Source organism: Rhinolophus ferrumequinum, chromosome 6 (genome assembly GCF_004115265.2).
Source record: "Rhinolophus ferrumequinum isolate MPI-CBG mRhiFer1 chromosome 6, mRhiFer1_v1.p, whole genome shotgun sequence".
NCBI classification, from domain to species: domain Eukaryota; kingdom Metazoa; phylum Chordata; class Mammalia; order Chiroptera; family Rhinolophidae; genus Rhinolophus; species Rhinolophus ferrumequinum.
Window position 1 is genome coordinate 98,100,593 of NC_046289.1, and position 24,527 is coordinate 98,125,119.

Here is a 24,527-nt window from a genome sequence, read left to right on the forward strand (position 1 = left end):
AAGGATTTTCGTGTCTGCATTCGTAAGATACATTGGTCTGTAGTTTTCTTTTCTGATAATGTCTGTCTGGTTTTGATAATGGGATAATGTTCTCTATAGAATGACTTAGGAATGTTCTCTCTGTTTCTGTTTTCTTGAAGAGAGTTTGGAGAATTAGTATGATTAATCTCATAAATGCTTGGTAGATTTCACAAGTAAAACCATCTGGGCCTGGTGCTTTATAGAAGATTTTTAGTTATTAACTCTTGAATAGACATAGAGCTGTTAAGGTTATCTAATTCTCCTTGTGTGAGTTTGTTTTTCAAAGAATTAGTCTATTTCATCTAAGTTATCAAATACGTGGGCATAGAGTTATTTGTAGTATTCCCTTACTATCTTTTTAATGCCTATAAAATCAGTGGTAATGGCCTCGCTTTCATATCTGATATGAGTAATTTGTGGCTTTTTTTTCTTGGCACATGATCGAAGTGTATCAGTTTATTGATATTTTCAAATAACCAGCTTTTAGTCTTATTTTATCTGTTTACCTGTTTTAATTTTCATTGATTGTTGCACTAATTTTTATTATTTCCTTTCTTCTGCTTGTTTGAAACTTTAAATGCGTATTTATTTCCAAATATGTGGGGGTTTTTCATCTACATTCCTGTTACTTATTTCCCATTTACCTCCATTGTGGTCAGAACATACTTTATATGATTTCTATTCTAGTGTTTCATGGCCCCGATTTTCTCTTGGTGAATTTTCTATATAAGCTTAAGAACAATGTGTGTTCTGTTGTTGTTAGTTGGAATATTTTATAAATGTCAGTTAGATCAAGATGATTGATAATGCTGTTCAGAGCATCTGTTTCCTTACTAATATTCTTCCTGCTTGATCTGTGATTTGCTGACAGAAGGGTATTTAAATTCTCCAGCTATAATATTGAAGTTACCTATTTCTCCTTGCAGTTCTATCAATTTTTGCCTCATGTATTTTGACACTCTTTTTGTTGGGTGCATACATGTTTAGAATTTTTATGTGGTCTCTTGAGAACTGGTAACTTTATATTATGTAATGCCTTTCTTTATCCCTGATAATTTTCCTTGTTGTGAAGTCTACTTTGTCTAAAATTAATATAGCTAGCTATTCCAACTTTCTTTTTTTTTTTCACCTCTCAAATCGGTTTCTTTTTTTCCCCCAGCTTTCTTTTGATTAGTGTTAGCATTGTATGTCATTCTCCATCCCTTTACTATTTTGTTTTTCTGAATTCATTGTAACTTTTAGTCACGTGGGTTTCTAATCGAAGGATATTTAAACTACAACCACTAACACATGAAGATCTTCAAAAACATCATTTATGTAAAAAGAGATCTTCCTACTTGAAATTTTGGCATCATTGTTCTAATCTGTTGTAAAAAGATGTTTCTAACTCAACTGAGCCTCCTTGGACAGGGCAGAATTTGTAATCTGCTTCCTGTTCACTGCTCCGTCATTCCTTGAATATTATCCTAAACTAGAAGTACCCACACCCATTGTTTCTTGTTCTAGCTACCCTTGTCCTCCACTTCCTCTTCTCTATCTTGTTATTTTCTGCTGCCAATATTTTCCCCCAATTTTTTTTTATTATGTTAAAATACATGTAATATAACATTGACTGTCTTAACCATTTTTAAGTGCACCACTATTGGCATTAAGTACATTCACATTGTTGTGCAACCATCACCGCCATCCATCTCCAGAATCTTTTCGTCTTACAAAACTGGAACTCTATACACATTAAACAATAACTCCCCATTTTCCCTTCCCCTCAGCTCCTGGCAACCCCATTTTACTTTCTGTCTCAATGACAGAAAGTAGCATGTGTCAGAATTTCCTACGCTTTTAAGGCTGAATAATATTCCATTGTGTGTCTAGACCACATTTTGCTTATCCATTCATCCATTGCCAGATGCTTGGGTTACTTCCACATTTTAGTTATTGTAAATAATACTGCTCTGAACATGGGTGTGCAAATATCTCTTTGACACCTACTTTCAGTGCTTATGAGTTTACACCCAGAAGTGGAATTGCTGGATCATATGAATTCTATTTTCATTTTTATATTTTTGAGGAATGCCACTGTTTTCCATAGTATTTTTGGATATTTTATATGATTCTCTTTCTTCTCCTCTCTTGGAGTGTTAATTGTATTTCTCTTAAAAATATTTCAGTGGTTGCCCTAGATTTTACACTATCCGTTTTAACTAATGTTAAGTCCATTTTTTTTAATCAGTTGCTTTCATTATGTCACTGTGAAGTATCAAGTCTACTGCATCCAATGAACCAATAATTACTTTTATAATATTAAGATAAAGTCATTTGTAAGACAGTATCAATTGAGACTTTCTTGCATTTATGACTAATCCGTTATAAACAAATGCCAATCTTAAAACACAATTCCAGGATAAGTGCAGTTACACGGCGTACAGATAAGAAAGCACAAGGACTCATTGGCTATGCTCTGCCAAATGGATGAAAAGTAAAACTGATTTTGTACTGTAGGTCTACATAAATAAATAAAGTACTGTCTTTTTTTCCTGTATGTATGCTTAGATTCCTTGCACAAATAACAGAACACTCAGTTCTATTCACTTCAATAGGATGAACTCTTTAGAAAAAGATTGAAAAGATTTGATAATCAACTCCCAAGTTTTATGCTTATTTTTTCTACTTCTGTGAATTTCCTGACATACTTAACATAAGCAGGAAAATCTTTCCAGTAAATTGATCAATTGAAGACGCAAGAGAAAAGTCAAGTAAAGATGCTGTGTCTTGAAGAGCTCCGGCAAGCTACAGGTATCCCGTGCTGCTTTGGTTTCTCATCTTTGTGTCACATCCCCATGCAAGTTTCTTCTTTTTATCAAGCAACCTATGAATTTTCAGCTTCCTTTTTGGCTTTCACAAAGTTGTGGCAGGCAATTGTTTTGGCAGGTTTTGCATCAAGCTCTAAGGTAGCTAGCTGGTTGCACTTCCTCAGCCTTCTCAATGTTCTACTCTTCCACAGCCCATTCTATCCTCTTTTCAAGGTCCGACTTGTCAGTTATTTTAATTTTTAATAGGAGGTTCTAACCGGTCATTGACTGCAAAATACTGATTAAGTTCCTTCTGATAGGGTATGTAGAAAGGTAGAATGAGCAGGAGAAGGAGGAAACCCGCCCCTGTTAGGAGGCCCCCTGTAGCTGCTCCTACTTAAGTCACAGACACCTTGCTCTGCAGGGTATCGTATACAGAGGCGGGCACAAAACAACTGGCTCAGCAGGACAGCGGTCTCCCATGTGCCCTAAAGCAAAAAGAAGGAAAAATGCCAGAGAGGGATGGAAAAACATCCCGCTTATCAGAAGGTACGCCCTGCTCCTCAGGGCCACGGTAATGAGCTCAGACAACCGTGGGAGCAAGAAGGGAGTAGGACGCCTGCCAGCGGGAGAGTGAGAAGTGCTGGAGAGGGAGCGGGGGAGGCAGTTCTACCCACAGAGATAAAAACTCTCCCACAATGTAGGGAGAGACTGCTTCCCTCTCTTGGGACAGCCACTCCACAATCCTTGGAGTGTATCTGCTTTGCTAATAAACTTACTGTGCGATGCTGCACAATCTCTGCCCCTTGACTGAATTCTTACCCTCAAGAAGACAAGAAGTGAGGAAAACGTCACCTCTCCATAACACTTCCCCTGGGTTTCACTTGAACACTGTTGATGCTGAGATTCTTCATTCTTCAATTTACCTTTTCTGGAGCATTTTCTTTTTTTTTCTTCTGAATCTCGAAGTTGAGGTTTTCTGTTCAGAATGTTTTTTATGGAAGTGTTGAAATTTATTCCACGTATGTAAGGGAATTCCAGACGGACACTGTTCATATGCATTTACATGAGCCTCTGCTTCAGTTTTCTGTCCATATGTAGGGAAGTCTGAGATCTCTGGAATGGTCCTGTCTTCTTTATCTTCCTGTAAGTTAGGTCCAGAGTTCTCTAATGTGTCTTCATCTTCAGAATTCAACTTAACAACACTTTCCATTAGGCCAGGAGGTAGCAGCACTCTCCACACCTTTTCTTGAGGTTCAAGACTGCAAGAGGATGGCTCTAGAAAGGCCACCCTTTGCCTGCTTGGCTGCACAACCCGGAACTCTACAGGCTTTCTGGTGGCAGTGTGACACTTTCCCCAAACGGGGGAATCCTGTCCCCGACACAGCACTGAGCGTGGAAGGTTCTGTTAAGGATGGCTCATCTACTGACCCTCCCCTTCACTGCAGCGCTTTCATGGGATACAGCAGTTGTGAACAGGAGCCTGCTTCCCTGGTCAGAAGCCTCCTCCACCCTCATACTTTGGCCTGGGGGAGGGAGAACACCTCTCCCACCAACAGGCTGGAGAAGGTGCTGCAAAACTCCTTCCCAGCATATTGGAGGCCGGGGGCTTTGCTGACCCACGCCGTGTGGCTCAGGCGAAAAGCTGTGAGATCGCCCACACTGGTTACCTCCCTCCCCATCGCTGAAACCAGCCGGGAGCCAGCCACACAATCAGCCCTACTGACACGTTAGGAGACCACAGCCCTGCAGCCATTGGAAGACCTCTAAGTCCGTCTTTAAATAACACTATTACTGCTTCCATTGTAGTTGCAGATGTTGTCTAACAGTGTATTCTCAGTTCCTTCTTTCCACCCCTTGTGAGTTCTGTCATGCATTTCACTTATCAACATTATTGCTTTGAACAAATAGTTACCTTTTAGATCAATTAAGAATAAGAAAAATAAAAGATTTTATCTTACCTTCATTTATTCTTTCTCTAACGCTCTTTTTTGTGTATGTCCAAGTTTCTTAACCTGTTTCATTTTCTTCTGCTTGAAGAATGTCTTTTAACGTCTCGTTCAGGGCAGGTCAGCTAGCGATGATTCCTTCAATTTTTGTTTGAGAAAAATCTTTTGAAGGATAGTTTTTCTGGATATAGAATTCAAGGTTGGTGGTTTTTTGTTTTGTTTTTTTCAACACTAAGTATTCTCTCTTATTTCTTAATAAGTAGTTCTGATAAGTAGTTCACATTAATTTTTTATTGTTCCTCTACAGGTGATTTTTTTCCTCTGACTTCTTTCAAAAACTTCTCTTTGTCTTTGTTTTTTTAATATGATATGATTTGATTAGGTATGAATTTTTAAAATATTTATCTTGTTTGGTGTTCTCTGAATCTCCTACATCTGTGGTTTGGTCTTTGTCATTAATTTTGGAATGTTCTCAGCTATTCTGACTTCAAATATTTCTTTTCAATTCCCTCTTTCTTCTCCTTCTGGTATTTCATTTTACACCTTTAGATATTGTCCCACAGTTTTTGGGTGTTCTGGGGTTTTTTGGTTGTTTGTTTGTTTGTTTGTTTCATTTTTTTCCCCTCTCTTCATTTCAGTTTGGGAAGTTTCTGTGACCTGCCTTCTCATTGACTCATGCTTTCCTCAGCCATGCCAAGTATGCTCATGGGAACATTACAGGCTTTCATCTTTTCTGTTACTGTGTTTTTTATTTCTAGCACCTCCTGATTCTTTGAGTTCTGTCTCTCTGTTTACTCATCTGTTCTTGTATGTTATCCACTTTTTTCATTAGAGTCTTTAGCATATTAGTCATAGTTACTTCAAATTCTCTCTCTGGTAAATTCTACCACTATGTCATATATTCTGTTCTGATGGTGGTTTCATTTCTTTAGATTCTTTGCGTGTTTTTTTCCTTGCCTTTTGGCATTCCTTATAATTTGTTGTTGGAAGTTGGGTATCTTGTATCAGGTAATGGAACTGAAGTAAATAGGCCTGTAGTGTGAGGATTTATGTTAATCTAGTTAGGGGTTGGGTTGTGTTTAATGTTTTTGTAGCTATAGATACCAGAGGCTTCAGATTACCCTGGTGTACTTGGTGTTTGGCCTCTACCCGACTTCAGAACTTGACTATGTTCTGTTCCTCAAAGGAAGTATCTCTTGCAGTTATTTTACTTGAAATCCACTATTATACTTGAGCCCCATTTGTGTGGCCTTAAGATGTGGAGGAAGAGGACCATTTTACAATCTTTTGATTAAGTCTCAGACTTGAAGTCGGCCTACGTCTCACGGCTATGACCTTCATAAGTGTCCAGTGGTGTAGTTTTTTCCCCTTCTTCCTTCTCCCTTCCCTGCCTGTAGTGTTCCCGATCTGTTTTCTTGAAGCCCTGTCCCATGTTGACTGGGTTGTTGGATTTTCCCCTCCCCTCTCAGGTGAAACAGGAAGAAAGTTACAGCAAGTAGGACCTCCTTTCCTCCAGTGGGGATAAGGTTTGAGAGTTGTGCTCTAACAAAGTCTTTTCCTCGGGAAAGGGGGCCTTGGTTGTGGAAAAGACTCTGGACTTGTTTCACAATGGTTCTTCCCCTCCCACTGCCTAAGAGAGGAGGGTTTTTTTTTGAATCCTCATGGTGAGAAGGAATTCCTGGAGTGGAAAGCCCACAAAAACAGTGTCACTGCTAAGACTGCGGCCCCCAGGAATTTCTTATTCTCATACTAGTTCATACTCAACCTCCAGAAATTTATCAAAATTACCAGTTAAATGTTCCTACTGTATCTGTCTATGGGTCCAGTGCCTTTTGCTTCAGGTAAACAGATCTCGGTTGCTGAATCTCCGGACGCACCTGTCTCCCCAGATTTGGGGTGGCAGTTTGCCTTGTAATTTCAGGTCTCTGATGAATCCAAGAAAAGGCGTTCATTTTAAGTTTCATTCATTTGAGGTTTGCCCAGCTTTTGTTTTAGGACAGGAATGATGACTTTCAAGCTCTGTACATGCGAGGACTGAACCTGACATCTCTCCTGCTTGTTTTTAGTTTCCAGGATCTCTAAGAGTTTTTAAAAGAATGACTTACTGTTTTATGGTTCAAATCTTTCACATCTTTTACAATTTTCTCCTTTTTGCTTATTTATTCTGTTCCCTTGATTATTTCTTTTATTGAGTTTTGTACCTCACATTCATTGTGTTAATTCCAGCTTTTTATACATATTTATCTTTGTCCTTGTTTGCCCGTTGCTGACTGATGTAGAATCAATTAATAAAAGTTTACCCTAAGGACTCTTTTGGGGGGAAGATGTTTTAAGGTTTCAGGTCTGGGTAAAACCAGGGCCGTATGTGGCTCAGTATGAGTGGAAGGGTGACCCTATCTGGCCCTGGTGTTCCAAAGATAGTTTTTTACTTAATTATGCATGTGTTTTCTCATGCCTGTAGAACATGTCTGGTTTTGCTCTGACCTGCTCGTTTGAAAACTATTTTCTCCTCTGCCAGATTTGGCTCTACATTTTCTCTATTCTTTTTTCACCAGACCACTTTCTATCTTTTATTTTTATGAATTTATCAACATTTCAGTTTTAAGGATGGCATCTTTTTTTATTCAAGTTTTTTTTTCTCTGTAATTTCAAAAGATTTTGGTTGGAAGAAAAGGTAGACTTGTGTGTTCAGTCCAACTTGATTTAATCTCATTCACCTTCGATTAACAAAATAGATTTATCACTATTGATAATAGTTAATATTAATTGAACACTTTGTGCCAAGGAACATGCTAAATGCTTCCAATATATTATCTCTTTTAATCCTTACATCAACACAATAAAGTGGATGTTGTTTTTATTTGTGTGTATACTTAAGAAAAATGAAGTTTAAAACCATTACGTAACCTACCAGGATCACACAGCTAATACATGTAGAGGAGCTGGGATATGAACCTAGCCTGTCTGACTGACAGATCCATTTAAACACTAGTAATCCTGTGGATGTATGGCTTCTGCCCACCACTTGCTTTACACTTTGTCACTGAAGTTGCTTTGCTCATAAGATACAATTCCTTTCTACCAGAACCAAACCCTATATGTCTTTCAAGGCCCAGTTTTAAATGCCACAGCTGCAGTGTTCTTGGCCATCTTTCAGCAGAAATAAATTTCTTACATTTTACCTCATTTTACATTTATGTGATCTCTTTTCTAACACTGTCAACTTTCTACTTTCATACAATGTAGTCATTTGAGGTGCAGAATTCTTCCCTATTAAATTGTAAGATCACTGGGAGAAGGGTTTGTGCCTTTTCTCATTTGTGGCACTTCCCTTAATGATGCCTGGTATTGCCTGACACATGCCATTCCAATAAATGGTATTAGTAAATAATTAATGTGTATTTGTTCCAGTTTAATTTTTGTCTTTAATTTAGAAATGCATCTTTTCAAATAAATTTCTACATCAAGGCTGTTGACTTACAATATATATTTGTGTGGAATTTATTTAAATATGAGTAGGGATCCTGAGCACATCTGTTTTAATCCTGCTGTTGGGATTAATATTTATGAATATCTAGGAAATGGCAAAATAATTTTAGAATTAATTAGGGGCTCCTCATTATGCTGACATCAATAAAAGTATTTGAGTTAGCATGAAAATTTCAAGGAGATTCAGAACATTTGGGAGTCATTTTCATACTAAATATACATTTTGTTTTCTCTTTTCTAGAAGTTGAAAAATAATAGATCAAAATATGGCAGGTGATTCCCAAATCAAACATAGGCATCAAATAAATCATTGTTTCTGTCATATAAACCTAGAAGGAAAATAGCGTATATCTGTCAGGTCTTCAAGTTCACGTCATAATTTCACAAAACAATTTGATTGTAAGGCATTTTTTTGATAGTACATAACAATGAGGTTTATGCCATTCCAAACAAGTGATATATTAAATATAGAATCCCTAAGGTTTATTAGCAATACCATTTGTTCTGTTCCAGAAAATCATAGGATTTCAGAATTACAAATGTTAGCTGTACAGTGCTTGTCTTGACCATTTTCCAGGGGTAGGGCATTCTTTTGCATGAGATAGCCCATGCTCCTGTTAAATATAGAATTTTATGTTTAAAAAATTATTCCTTACTCTAAAATCTGCCTCTGTGTTCTAAAGCATCTTTCTCACCTCTACTTTGAAACTTTAGAATCTATGAAAATCTTAAGTTTTTTAACACTGACTCCCATGTGGGGCGTGCAGCAGAATGGGATAGTGCAGGGGGTTACACGTATTTCTGTGAGTCTCCTGGAAGCAGATGCTTATACGTCAGATTGTGACCGTATGATAGGAGGCTAACCCTAAATCATCACCATTGTGGAGCATTATTCCTCGGCTTTCGTTCTCCTTCATTCAGTATCTTACATCGTACATTTGGGGAGAGTGGTGGATTGTATTGGTTTGGGAAAGGGGGAAGACATCTGTCTTTTTCTCATGCTTCTCACTTATGAACTTCCATGAAATATGCCTAATCTTTTGCAGAGACGCCATTTGGAACAACCATTGTCCTGCCTTGATCTCATTGTAACTGCCACATATTTTTCAGTAGTTCCTTTATGTGACAGATCACTCTCAGGAGCAAATAATTTGCAGCACTTCTCACATTCTGTTAGTGTTTTTATTTTTAATAAAATGCTATGATTAATAATGTAGTATAATTGTTGTTTCCCCGTTGAGTGTAAATGCTTCATTTGAATGTCTTTAATCTGAAGGAACAGTTGTTTTATTGGACTCTCGGTGTTTTTCGGTGCTTCTCAAGGTTTTTTGATTGCTTTGTTTGAGCTATTTACAGGCAGGGAAAATGAACTTCTCTATCAGACTTGTGGAGTAGGACCCAGTAGAGAAATTTGAAGGATGAATACTGAGTTACTTGAACTTTCATGCATATATTTTTATGATTATTTCACAATGGGACAAGCACCTGTAGCAGTTTTGATTGACTTTCCAATGGCATTATAAAAAATAGCTTATCTCTTTGTTTGGCCTACTGGTATTACAGTGACATTAACTTGTAGATGTTATCTGAAATGCCAGATTGCTTTCACTAAGTCTTTTTTTTTTTTTTTTTTAAATCAGACTTAAAGTATAAGGTAATACAAGAGGTGGAGAAGAAAGAATTATTGAAAAGTTGAGAAGTTGTGAACTCCGTTTTTATAAGAATCTGGCGCCCCACTCATCAATAGGACAGCTGTTTGTTGTTTTAGCTCATGGAGTGGTGCTCTTCTTCAGGCTGGTCATTCGACATCCATGCCCAGGAGCCTGACTGGGATTAGAAGTGTTTTCTGTAGCCATAGAGCAATTGTCCTTTTGTTCAGGATCGAGAATGCAGTTTGGGTGTCCTGGGCACCAACCATTGAGTACTTCATTAGCCCTAACCAGGAGCCGGCTAGACTATTAATAGTATAATGTAGTTGGAAATGTCGACTCTTATATGGATTCAGAACTAATAAGAAAGCTTGTAGACTCATCTTGTGAAACCAAGTGTTGGATACATGTAACTTTTATTTGAAAAAGCAAATAAAGTGGGTGAAATTTTTACAAATTGGAGAAAAATAATTTAAGATTAATTTGGAAGTTGAATAGCATGTTCACCTGACTACATACAAGCATTCTTGCCTTTTTTGGCTAATAAAAGTATTACTTTTATTTTATCTTGGAATGTTAGGGAGAGCTGCCTAATTTTATGTAAAAGTCTATTTTCATGTCTTGTTTAGTTAGACATGAGTCTTCTTGAGAAATTCAGCTTGAAAAGTTTTCTTTAGGATATAAATTCATAGTTTAAAGTTCTTCATATCCCCACAGTTACATATTTTGTCTTAAATGTTTTTTGGTTTTTATTTATTTAGCCATTGAACAAACATTTATTGAATGTGTCATAGGTATTAGTACCTGCAAAGGAAACAAATAAATATAACAAAGTAAAAATAAATAAATGTTTCCTATAATGTCCAGAGTTTAGAAATGTTTTTAATCCAGTGGTTTTTTTTTTTTATTACAGTGGTACTTCTTTGAAAGAGTATTGATAATTATTGTAATATCTTAAAAGCATTTGGAACTTGTACTGCAGGCCATGACAGAGTAACTAGTTTTGGACTAGCCTGCCTGATATATAAACAGCTAGAAAATCGGGCAAAATATATGAAATAAATAGTTTTAAACTATTTGCAGAACCATAATCTCTACGAGAATGGAAACAAATGAGCGGAGCCCCATAGTTACCCCCAGCTTTCTACCTGGAAGCACTTTCTAGACTGCAGTGCAGGGTTGGGAGAGGGGAACAGATTCAATGAGCTAAGGAAGCAGAGATCAGAGTTTAGGACTAAAACGATAGTTCAAATTTGTAGGGCAGGCTACTGGAAAGAAGAGAGATGTGCAAAGAAATTCAAGAAAGCTGTATAGGGTTCCCCTTGAGTCTTTTACTACACACTAAACTGCACCTACACAGAGCAAGACTCTACTAGTCCAGACAAAGAACGTTTTCTAAGGAAAGAACAAGAGCTGAGAGCTGAGAAATTACTGGAGCATACACAGCGTTGAAAAATGTTCACATTCTATCCAATCAGATTAAAGAGACCTTGTTGAACACCCCAGGTACTCAATAGAGCCTGCAGAAAGGTTATATTTTAAAAGTACAGTAAATATAGCTCTAGATTCAAGGCTCGTGTAGAATCAGCCTAACAGTTTAAAACAAACCTCAAAGGAACAATTTAATCTGCAAGGATAACTGCCTGCCAGAACAAAGTTCAACATTCTACTTAAGGAAAATAACAAAATCCAAACAACAAACAGGTAGTTTTAAAAAGGAAAATTTTAACCATAACCTGGAGAAAAGTCAATCAGTAGAAAACAAACCCCAGAAATGGCAGACATCATGAAATGACCGGACAAGGAATTTAAAGCAGCTATTATAAACATGTTCAAGGATATAAAGGAAAACATGAACACAGTGGTAGAACAAATGGTAATTCAATAAAGAAATGGAAATATTAAAAAAAAAGAAAAACTAAGTGGACATTCTAATATGGAAAAATACAATATTTGAAATAACACTTTGGAAGAGCAGAAGTTAGGCAGAAAAACCTTAAGGAAAATCAATGATGCTAACAAGTATAAATTTCTCTTTTCAACTATCTTATTGAAATGTAGCTAAAGGTTCACATAAGTTAATGCTAATATAATCACTATTATCATAGCTCTACACAAGTAAAACATTCTTATCATATAGCTCTGTACAAGCAGTATATATTTAATTTTCAACATGTAAAGTGCAGGATAGCATAGTGAAATCAATTCTTTTTAGTACCATGTAAGAAAGAAGTCTTATGGCCTTTAGGTTATTGCTAGCTCAGTAGGTCTCATCAGTGTGATGTAGATGCCTAGAAGCTATTTTAATCTTTAATTACAATGACAAAAATATATAGCATCCTTATGTATATTTTGGCCACTTCATTTTAAGAGTTTATAGAAAGGTTTTGAAACCATGTTATAAAGAGATCAGAAGAAAGAACTGGGAAATTTCGATCAAAAGAAGAGAACTACCCTCAAATATTTGAAAGTAGTTTGGCAATTGATTCATATTTAAGAGTGTGATATTGTCCTTTTTCTGTTCTAGGATCCAGCTTTGGATCCCACATTACATTTAGTTGTCACATCTCCTTAGTTTACTTCAGCCTGTAACTGTTCTTCAGTCCTTCCTTGTCTGTTATGCCCATGACACTTTTGAGAATTACTGGTCAGGTATTTGGTATATAATGTTCTCACCTGGCGTTTTTCTGGTGTTTTCTTGTGGTTACTTTAAGGTTATGGATTTATTTATTTTGACAAATACTGCAGAATTGTTGTGCCCTTTACAACACATCCATATAAGGGGCACATGATATTAATATGCCTTATTATTCAGTATGGTCAACTTGATCATGTGGTGAATTAAGGTGGTGTCTGCCAGCTTTCTCCGTTGTAAAGTTATTTTTTTCCTCTCTGTAATTAATAAATATTTTAGGAGCTATAATTTGAGGCTGTGCAGATACCTTGTTTTTCCTTAAACTTTTGGGATAAAGTTTTTTAATTACTTGGCTTTTATTATGGAACAACCGGGGAGTCAGTCTTTTTTGTTACTGTGGCCATGACCTGATCTAGCAACATAGCAGTATTTGTATGTCTTCTCTGCTTCTGCTCAGATTTTCCATACAGGGATGCTTCATTCTCTTGTCTAGTGGTAGTAAGCCTGGTTGAGGAGGAAGATAGGGCGTTCCGTATTTCAGTATGTGGTCTCCATCCCCTGTTGGTCACCTCTGAACCCAGAACCTCTGTGACTTAGTTTTTCCTGTCTCCAGGTGTGATAGCTCCTAATTCCTCTGTCCCCCACATCAACCCTGTCTCCTAAAGTGCTACCAGTCCTTCAAGGACAGTTGGGTTGAGTCTCATGAGTCCATCCCTCTGGGGGTACTTAGAGTGACTGTTCATTTATTTAATTTACTTTTCTCCTATCTACCTTTTTCACATATTGTGGGTTGGGATTACAGAGATCTCTTAGTTTTGTCCAAAACGGACTTCGTGTTCCTATTTCTTGTCCTGTTTGTGGTGGGTGGGGGCAGTATTTATAGAGTGCTGGACCCAGAATGTATTTGGCCTTCTGCCCTGAAACAGAAGCCAAAGTAGACTTTCAGAAGGTTATTTGCCATCATCTCTCAAGCTTTCAAATATACAGACCTTTGGCTCAGCATTTTCACTTCTCAAAATCACCTTACGGAAATATTTACACATGTGCACAAAGGCACATGTATAGGAAAGTTCACAGAAACATTGCCTGAAGTAGCCAAAATGAATAAATAAATCATGGAAACAGACTAAATGTAAGTAACAATAAGGGGATGATGAAATAAACCATGTTACAGTTATATTACAGAGCACTTGAGAATAAAGAGGTTTGTTCATACATACTGAGGTGGGAACTCAAAGACGTGTTACATTGTACGGCAGTGTGCAAAGCAACATGTTTGGTATCATTCTGTTCTCATATTTATGTATGGTTACATGTAGGTTTATGTGTATGTAAGTGTATCACTGAAAAGGAAAATATTTGGAAGAATGAACAGACTTAACAGCGGTATTGAGGAAATGATGAAAAGCAGAACTTTAACCCTTTTATGTTGTGTACTTCTGTATTATCTAAGTTACTTTTATAACAAGCTTGTTACGTTTGGACTTTGAAATAAAAATATGAAATAAACTGCCTACAGAAGTGGTTGAACAGTGACGGTAGGTTTTCAGGCAGATGTTCTCTTCAAGGAGTTCTTCACTGGACACTGTCTCAGGTATCGTTTAGTTCAGGATTGCCCAGACTGGGTTCCTGTTTGGGGATAAAGAGAGTTCATGATCAGTTAAGAGTCAGAAATGCTAGGTTAACAAACGGAACAGGTTTTTTCTCCTGTAGAATTGTGGGAGTCTTTAACAGGCTAATAAGCATGGCAGCTCCCCAGGGTCTCCCAAAGAGGATTGTTCTCAGTTTTTACCATATACCTGGCAGCATCTCCCAAAAGAAATGCTCTTGGGAACTGTACTTTGGTTCACACTGCTGTTAGGTTGAGAGCAATAAGTACCGTGTAAATCGGACTCAATTCTGAACAGTGAATTCTGAATCAAGCTCCTGGGAAATGCCAAGTTAGTCAGTTCCTTTACATAAGGAATGAAAGGGAGGCTGGAGGGAGACATGTCCCCAGGATGCTTTCTTACCTTTCGAAGGTGTCCAGAAAATTTTGCAAGAAGTTTTCAAAGGAATCTGTTTTCAAAGAAAGATTATGAAAAAGGAACCAAGTTTGAGTTTCAGGAGGAAGCTTACATGTGCCTACGCACAGCTCCCTTGGCTTGTGTGAGTGGTGTCAGACGAAGACCATCGGTGACCCCTAACCAGGGGCAGCGTGCGCAGCACAGAATCGGACCATCTCTATCTGGAAACTGTTCTAAGTGCATAGATGGACGGATGGATCGGTCACAGTCATATTTATAAAACACTAAAAGTTACACTTTATCGGTCACAAAGATAATGGATCATTAAAACAACCACAGTGGAGCTGGATTTTGAAAAGGATATCTCAACACCTCCGATGATTTCATCAAGTAACGAAGTTCAATCAGGAGGGACATAACCCCTTTTCAGGATCCCACACGGATAAGCTCTCTTGGTTTCACTTAAGAGCCTATAGAGGTTGTAGGTTTCAGAGAAAGTGCCAGTGTGAGGTTGCTGCCAAGCATTTGAGCAGCAGGTCAAAGCTAGCAGCATTTTTGATGTTGCTAAGACTTTGAAAGTATAATAGCTTTTCTCAGATTTCCCAGCTGCCTTTGACTCCAGTCAGATTTACATGGTGTTTATTGCTCTAAACATAGTAGCAGTGTGAGCATGGGCACCGAGGCTGAAAAGTCCATTTGTGCTCAGTAACCAGGCCGACCCAGAGCACAGCACGTCCCACAGGTAAGACTGGAAAGCCAGTTTGTGCAGGGCCCTCAGTGCTGTACAGAGGAGTTTGGACTTTATTCTGTAGGTAGTTTCAGGGAGCAATGCGATCAGGAATTTCGTTTTCAGGAGTGAACATTTTCAGGTGGCAGAAGAGAAAGACACCAGCATAATTCTTAATATAATCAGACATCTTTTTTTAAGAAACAAAGGCTTTTACTACATTTGTCCTAGAGATCTGTATAATTCACTTATGCTTTGGGCCCCTTGATAACTAATCGGTATTTGTAAAATCTTTGAGTAATTTCTGGACATTTTAATAGGTTGATGTTTTTTCAGGCTCAGTTGTTTTGAGCAACAGAGATGTCCTAGAACTGTAACTATGGCTATTTTACACTAGAAAAAAAGTATTTTACACTAGAAAAAAAAGTTCCAACTAACTGGTCTAAGACATTTCCTTCTCTTAACAGTTTTATTGAAGTATGATTTTACATACCATAAAATTCACCCAGTGTAAGTGGACGATGTAGTAATTTTTAGTAAATATATGTAGAGCTGTTATAGTCATCATTGCAGGATAGATAGAAAACATTGCCATCCCCCTATATTCCCTCGGGTTTGTCTGCCACCTGTAAATCAGTGATTTTCTTTCTGTCTCTATAAAATTGCCCTTGGTAGTCATTTTATATAAAACGGGAATCCTGTAATATGTAGTCTTTGTGACTGGCTTCTTTCATTTAGGGTAATGTGTTGTTGTTTTTTAATCCATATTGTAGCATATATCAGTGTTTTGTATCTTTTTAATTGCTGAATAGGTACTCCTTTATACAGATATACCTATTTTGTTTACCCATTTACCAGTTGATGGCCATTTGGATTGTTTCCAATTTCTGACTATTTTGAATCATGGTTCTATGGAGGTTTGTATACAAATCTTTGTGTAGACATTTGTTTTCATTTCTCTTGGGTAGATTCCTAGGAGTAGAATTTCTGGGTCATGTGCTATGTTTAACATTTTAAGAAACTACAAGTAAAACTGTCTATAGATTAACATTATCGTGTATGTAGAAAATCATAAAGAAAAATTAATAAATGAGCTCAGCAAGAGTCAATATCTGTATATAAAAATCATTTGTACTTCTGTATACTTGCAGTGAGCTATCTGAGATTCAAATTAAGAAAATTTCATTTATAATAACATCAAAAAGAATAAAATATTTAGGAATACATTTAACAAAAGTGCAAAACTTATGCTCAGAAAACTGAAACATTTTTGAAAGATACTAAAGATTTAAATAATAAATAGAGACAATTCATATTTATCAATTGGAAGACTAATACATTCCTCCCAGTAAGGGTGAGTGTTCCAGTTGTTCCACGTCTTTGCCAACACTGAGTATTGTGTACCCTTTTGACGATTCTAGTGCCATTCTAGTGGATGTGAAATGGTACCTCATCGTGGTTTTGATTTAATTTCCCTAATGACTAGTGATGTTGAGCACATTTTCTTGTGTTTATTAGTCCTTTGTATGTTTTCTTTGGTGAAATGAGGGTTCGTGTCTTTTGCCCATTTTTAAATTGGGTTACTTGTTTTATTGATTTATAGGAGTTAATTATATATTCTGCTTCTGAATATATATTCTGAATTATATATCCAAGTCCTTTATCAGATATATGATTTGGAAATATTTTCTGCCAGTTTGTGGCTTCTCTTGTCATTTAGTTAGTTGTGCTTTTCTTAAAGTGCAGTTTTTATTTTGATTAGAATCTAATTTATCATTTTTTTTCTTTCATGTCTTTGCATTTGTTGTCATGTGTAAGAACACATTCTTACCCAAGACACAGGCTTTCACCTGTACTTTCTCCCCTTATGTGTGTGAGCCATTTTCAGCTGGTTTTTGTGTTAAGTGAGCATCGAAGTTCATTACTTTGCATCTAGATAACATAGTTGAAGCAGCACCGGTTGTTGAAAAGACTGTTCTCACACTGCGATTTCTCGACACCTTGGCCAAAAACCAATTGACCATAAACTTGGGAATTTGTTTCTGGAGTCTCAATTATCTTCCACTGATCTATATGCCTATTCATATGCCAATATTAGACTGTCTTGATTACTGGAGCTTTATAGTAGATTTTGAAGTCGGGTAATGCAAGTCCTGCAACCTTTTTCTTTTCAGAATTGTTTTGGCTATTCTAGGTCTCTTGCATTTCTATTACATTTTTGGAGGAGCTTGTCATCTTAACAACATTTAGTCTTCTAATCCATGAACGTTTATTTATTAAGATCTTTTCATTTAGATCTTTTTATATTTAGATGTTCTTTAATTTCTCTCAGCAATGTGTTGTAGTTTTCAGGGTACAAATCTTACACTTCTTTGTTAAATTTATTCCAAAGTATTTTATTCTTTTTTGGATCCTATTGTGAATGGAGTGGTTTTCTTCATTTCGTTTTTGGATTGTTCATTCCTAATATATAAAAATAGAGTTGGTTTTCGGTATATTGACCTGTATCCCATGACCTTACTAAACTTATTTATTAGTTTTAGTAGACTTTTTCTCCCATAGATTCATAAGGGTTTTCTAGATAACTACGTTATCCATAAATAAGAACAGTATTACTTCTTTCTTTCTAATCTTTATCACTTTCTCTCTTTTTCTCCCCTTCTTGCACTGACTAGGACTTCACACAAATGCCTGATAATAAGAGATGAGAACTAGCATCCTCGTCTTGCTTCTACCCTTAGGGAAAAAGCATTTCCTCTTTTACCACTAAGTATAATGTTCACTGTAGGTTTTTCAGGTTGAGGAAGTTTACTTCTTTTCCTAGTTTGTTGAGAGTTTTTATTATAAATAGGTGTTTGATGTTGTCAAGTGTTTTTTCTGCATCTACTGAGATGATCAGTAGTTGTTCTTTTTTCTCTTAATATGGTGTGTTACATTGATTTGGGGATGTTAAACTAGTCTTGGATTCATTTGGTAAATCCTACTTGATCATGGTATATAATCCTTTTACTATGTTACCAAATACGGGTTGCTAATATTATGTTAATGGATTTTGTATCTGTGATAATGATTGGATATTGATTTGTGGCTTTCTTTTCATGTGATACATTTGGCTTTTATGTCAAGGTAAGACTGGTCTCACAGAATGAGTTGGAAGTGTTTTTCCTTGGTTTTCTGAAAGAGTTGTGATGAATTAGTGTTCTTTCTTCTTTTAAATATATATATATATATATATTTTTTTTTTTTTTTTTTTCCAAGTCAAGTTGTTGTCCTTTCAGTCTTAGTTGTGGAGGGCGCAGCTCAGCTCCAGGTCCAGTTGCCGTTACTAGTTGCAGGGGGCGCAGCCCACCATCCCTTGCGGGAGTCGAGGAATCGAACTGGCAACCTTGTGGTTGAGAGGATGCACTCCAACCAAGTGACCCATCCGGGAGCTCAGCGGCAGCTCAGCTCAAGGTGCCGTGTTCCATCTTAGTTGCAGGGGGCGCTGCCCACCATCCCTTGCAGGACTCGAGGAATTGAGCTGGCAGCCTTGTGGTTGAGAGCCCACTGGCCCATGTGGGAATCGAACCGGCAGCCTTAGGAGTTAGGAGCACGGAGCTCGAACCTCCTGAGCCACCGGGCTGGCCCTCTTTTAAGTATTTGAAACATTTACCAGTGAAGTTAATCTGGGTTTGGACTTTTCTTTGTGGGAAGATTTTATTAATTAATTAGATTTCTCTATTATAGTTCTATCCAGATTTTGTTTCTTCTTTAGTAGGTTTGATCTTTTTGTCTTTCTGAGGAATTTTCTATTTCCTCAAAGTTGACTGCTTTATTGGCATGAATTTGTTTATAATATTTCCTTATAATTTTTGAATATTTATAGGGTTGGTAGTATTGTCTCCCCTTTGATTCTTAATTTGGTAACTTATGTTTTCTCTTAGTATTTCAGTCTCTTAGCTTTTTTCTTTTTAATAACTTGGCTAAAATTTAAATTTTTTCCCAGCTTTATTGAGGTGTAATTGACAAATAAATGGTAATGTATTTCAAGTGTACAACATGGTTATTTGATACATGTATACACTGTGAAAGGATTCCTACAATCAAGCTACTTAACAATCCATCACGTCCATGATTATGTTCTCTCTGTGTGTGAGGACACTTTAGGTACACACTCTACAGTAAGGTAGAAGCTTAGGTAATTCATGTGAGACTTCTCTTCTGATAAAGGTATTTAACTTTCCCTCTACGCACAGCTTTAGCTACATCTCATAATTTTTAATATGTTGTGTTTTTATTTTCATTCAGTTAAAAATATTTTTAGATTTTTTCCTTGTGATTTCTTCTTTGACCCTTGGGTTATTTAGGAGTGGATTGTTTGATTTTCAGATATTTGGGGTTTTCCCAGATTTCTTTGAATTCATGTATTTTGGGGCTCTGTTAGATGCATATGCATTTATAATTGTTATAGTCAAAGAAGAAATACATAATTCAACGACAGTAGTTGGTGATTTTGGAAAAGTTCGAGTATAGATGACTTGAACAGCCCTGTCACCCAACCTGACCAGACGTTGTCGAACCTCCACCCGACAGGTCCTTTTCAGGCACACGTGGGACCGTCTCCAAGATAGACCATGTGGTGGGCCACAAATCAAGTCTCAGTAAATTTAAAAAGACTGAAACCATACCAAGGACGTCTCTGACCACAGCAATTAAATTAGATGCCCGCAGCAGGCCTATTGCTTGTCTGGGGCCTGCCTCCCCTTGCTATGAAGTGCTGAATCCCTCAAGCCCAGGGTCCTTCTCTTAACAGCCTACTGCAGGTGCGGGCATCCATCCTGGGCCCTTTGCATTGTCTTCATAGGACTTGGGGGGCATGGGGAATTGACTAGAAACAACAGGAAGTGCTGGCTGCTGCACTGGCCCTTGAGTGATCAAGTTCTCGGTCTCTGTTGCAAGACTCACGCCTTTGCCTGCACTCACTGTCTTGTAATAACTGTCTTGTTAGCACCTCCATGAGGTAAAATCTCAGAGCCTGAGTAGCTCCTGACAGGTCCCTGTAGTTCCCTGAACGTATTTTAATAGCTGCTCTGAAGTCTTTGTTAAATCTAGTATCGCAGGACTCGCCGAGACTGACTGCCCTTTAATACTTCTTGCTTCTTTGCTCATCTCTTTATTTTTTTGTTGACTATTGGATGTGTTTGGGTAACATATCGTAGCAACTATGGTTTTGACTCATTGCCCCCAGCAGTTGTTCTTTCGGTTTGTATAACCTTGCCTGGGCTACATCTGTGATGTCCGTCTTCCCCACAGTGTACAGCCACGGATGCTTCTGCTTAGCTTTTGTTTTTAATTTTCTTGTTTTTATTTTTAAGCCTGGTTTTCTAGGGGTAGCCCCCGTGTCTGTACACGTTAGTGTTTAGCCAAGTGTCAGTCAGAAGTTGTGCTCAAATGCCTCAAACCAATAAATAAGCCTTCCACTAGGCTGGGGGATTTATAAGTGGTTTGGAGAATGCAGTAAAAATTCAGGTCACGTTTTAGTCTGCCCAAGCTTTTGCTTTCTACCAGGCTCTCTCACTTGTCCTCCAAACATAGACATGGGTCCACTGGCCAGGGATGTGTGGGTGGCCAGGGCCCACTCCTGTCTCCGTCATGGCTTTCAGTTAACCTGCAATAAGTGGAGAACTTATCAAACCTTCTTACTGCTTTTTCACCTCACCAAACTCCTTGTTAAATCTCCAACTAGTCTACCATCCATCGCTTGTCCCACCCCCCCGCCTCCCCCCGCCAAATCACATCTTCAGGCTAGCAGAGCAAAACGGCCCTTCCTGTTCACTTGCCATCAAGATTGCCACTTGCAGTGACAATGCTCCACATCAGAGGAGCCCCGTCTGGCAGCAGCAGCCAAGCCACTGGTTTCCAGGGCCTGCCTTACCCTGTTGACAACCACCCCAACAGAGCGGGGGTGCTGGGAGCAGCCCAGGCAAGAATGCCACAGACTTGCTGTTTTTCCCTATGTAGGAAACTTTTTGTGAATAAATGCCTCTCAATTGGTTGTATGCCTTTGGACAGTTCCAGGTTTTTGACAGCTTTTTGCCCAGTTTTAAAGCTGCCAAAAATTTCACCCACAGGGGAGAGGATTTGTTGACTTCCTCAAACTGTCATTCTGGAAGTACGAAGTCCCTTCCATCCTTCATCGTGCCATTGATCCTGGTGTAACCTAATGGCCTGTTTGATTATCTTGGTCACATGCGACTCTTTCCTTTACCTGCTCAGCCAACACATGGAAGAGCAGCTGTAGCTCCAATGGGGGGACAGTGGGGCTAGAACAGGAGCACTGCAGTGGACATGGAGGTTTCCCGTGGCTAACCAGGAATCAGTTACAATCATCCAGCATTAGTTATACTTTTATTCCATAGAGAACTGTTATGATACATTTGCAAAGCAAATGTTTCTATAACATCATTATATAAATACTATTTGTATATACTTTGTATCAGCTAAAAAGATTAAAATATTGCCTTGTGTAATGAGATTCTAGAGACGTTGGTCTCCATTGCACTAACATTCTCCCTGATTTTCTTTTACTGATTAATTCAATAAATGTACATTTATTGATTATGTAAAATATACCAAGACCTGGTGAGTGATTCCCAGATAAAGCAATACAGATTTTATCCTCAAAGGGCTTATAGGTCAGTGTAAGTGATACAATGTGAACATGAAAAAGTTGGAATTGCTCAGTGCCGTTACAGAATTACGGATGTGTGCTACAGAAGCTCAGTAGGCTAGTTGGATTTTCCCTGAGTGATTCTGTCCGTTACCACCCATGACACCCTTCCATCACCTAGTCCTCCCTGCTTCCATTCCCTTCCTAGGTGCCTTTATACTTAATGTTCTTGTGTTTGTCACCCATTTAACTAATGGTGGTGATAACATACCTAGTACTTCCACGTGCATTTCTCTCATTGATATTCATCTGGTTTTACATCAGCCTGGGACATGGGTAGGGAGTGTTATCTGAACCAGTCTAATAGAAAAGGAAACTGAGATCAGGGAGGCTCAGTGACTGGACCAACTTCACATTATTAGGAAGTGACAGAGTCAAGTTTTGAATGTAAGGTCCTCGTACGCGAAATCCTGGGCTTTCTCTGGTATTCTCTGCCGCGTCTCATCACAGACTCGCTCTCCCCTCTGGCGGCGGATAGCTGCGAAAAATTAGCTTGGTGAGTTGGGTCAGACGTGGGAGCAGCTTAGTGTGTTTCTGGACGGGCCCAGAAATGAGGCAGCGAAGCGAGGCTGTTCAGGCTGCCTTGAACCATTTCTCTCATAGGGTTTTAGTGACTTGATTTTACAGAAATCAGAGGTCCACATTTCCAGTTGCTTCTTATACATTTCTCTTGTGGATGGATATTGGATTGTTACTTTAGACACAGTGTGTTCAAAACCAAGTTCACCACGTGTCCCTCAATTTGGAGTCTCTTTCTCTGTACATGACACCACCATCCACCCTCTCTCCCAAGCCTGAAATGCGGGGAGTTCTGGGCTCCTTTTTAACCTTCATGCAACATCTAATCCTGTCATTTCCATCCTGCCTCATGGGGTGGTTGTGTGAATAAACTGACACAGTATAAGAAAAAGAACTCTGAAAACTGTGAGTGAGAGGTCTTTATTTCTCTGAGGCAGCACATCTGTTGAAGCCTAAAGGATCAGAACAAGGCCTCCGTGGCCACTCAGACTTCACTTTCTAACAACGTTGACACTTGTATTGGTAAAGTTGGATATGGATCTGAACGATGACTGCATAGTCTTACATTGTGATAGCACTCCACACTCTTAAAAGCACTTTCTCAGAAGGAGAGGGAAAAAAGCAAGTGAGAAAGAACAACGGATTTGCCCATGGTGACACAAATAGTAAGTGGCACCACCAGGACCAGAACTCCCATTGGCTGAATCCAGAGGCCTCTGAAACTAACCCAGGTTGCTTTTACCACTCTACCACGTACTGTGTGCGACCTAGGATGAGCAAGTTAGCCCTTTTCAGTGTCAATCTCTGCATGTAAGCTAGAGATACAGTGATACTTAGTCCCTGTTTCTAGAGTCGTAAGGACTGAAGGAGCCCACATACAGAGCAGAGTGCCATAGAGCTTGTGTCAGTACATAGCCACTACTGGATCACCTCTCCCCTTGTCCACCCATCTAGAGGCTAGGCTGGTCTCCTCCACCTTCCCCTTGGAGGATGTATTCTCTCTGGCACATCAGACTGCCGCACTCTAGAGCCTCTTACAGCCACGGACATTTCCAGGAAGTTGTTGCCCTACCATTTCATTGAAACCTAGGTGGAGAATTTCCATGTTTTCTTCTCTGCTTCTATTCTGTGAGTGTCCCCATTAAGGTTATGACACAATTCTAGCAAATCCTTTAGGTTAAAAATTGTGAGATTGAATTTATACTCTCTGGCCCCAAGGTGAAGGAGCTTTTAGATTTAATATTAAGAATAAGCTTCAACTATAATTTAATATATATATAATCACAGGATATGGAGTATGGCATAGGGAATAGAGTCAGTGGCATTGTAACAGCTATATATGATATCAGAGGGGTAGTAGATTGGGGGGCTGTTATCACTTTGTGAGGGGGGTAAATGTCTATTACATTGTTTTGTACACCTGAAACTAATAAAAAATAAAAAAAGAATAAACTTCTAAAATCGGAAGTGTCCAAAGGACTGCCTTAGGAGGTAATAAAGTTACGCACGACTACAAGTATACACACAGAGCTTTGGACGAGCGGGTTCCATGGCTTGACCTGTCCCATCCGGTGCTGGGGTCTGCACGCTGCAGTAATACACACTGCAGTGAGAAGTGTTAACAGACAGACAAAATACCTGGGTGTTGTATTGTTGTGGCTTTGCACTTTCTATGATTTTATACTGTCATACTTAAATGACTTGATAGATAGCAAATGAACCATAAGTTAGCAGCGTGAGGAAGGCTGTCACACGTGCCTGGGTCTTGCCAACACAGAGAGCAGAGCTTGCTATTAGACAAAGTGAAGGTGTGGCTCTCGGATCCGTCTCGGGGCTGAGGACACAGCTGTGCAGTGAGCTCGCAGTCGCCCGCGGCCTGCGTTGAGTGTAACTAGGCTCGTGCCTGCCACACGTTTTCTCCGTATTTTGATGAACTGAGGTTTTATCATATATGAGAATTTTACCTGTAAAGTTTGACTGATTTGCATGCTACTTTCCAGGGTTAAAGAAAATTACTTGGGCACTGCTGTGGCC

The 24,527-nt window shown here is 38.5% G+C and overlaps 1 protein-coding gene and 1 pseudogene across 8 annotated transcripts in view; one reads left to right on the forward strand and one right to left on the reverse strand.

Annotated features, from left to right (window-relative positions):
* NEO1 (neogenin 1) overlaps window positions 1–24,527 on the forward strand; it is a 213,742-nt gene that overhangs the window by 129,488 nt on the left and 59,727 nt on the right. The gene's annotated exons all lie outside the window — the stretch shown is intronic.
* LOC117024079 (protein FAM204A-like) lies at window positions 2,809–4,492 on the reverse strand (annotated as a pseudogene).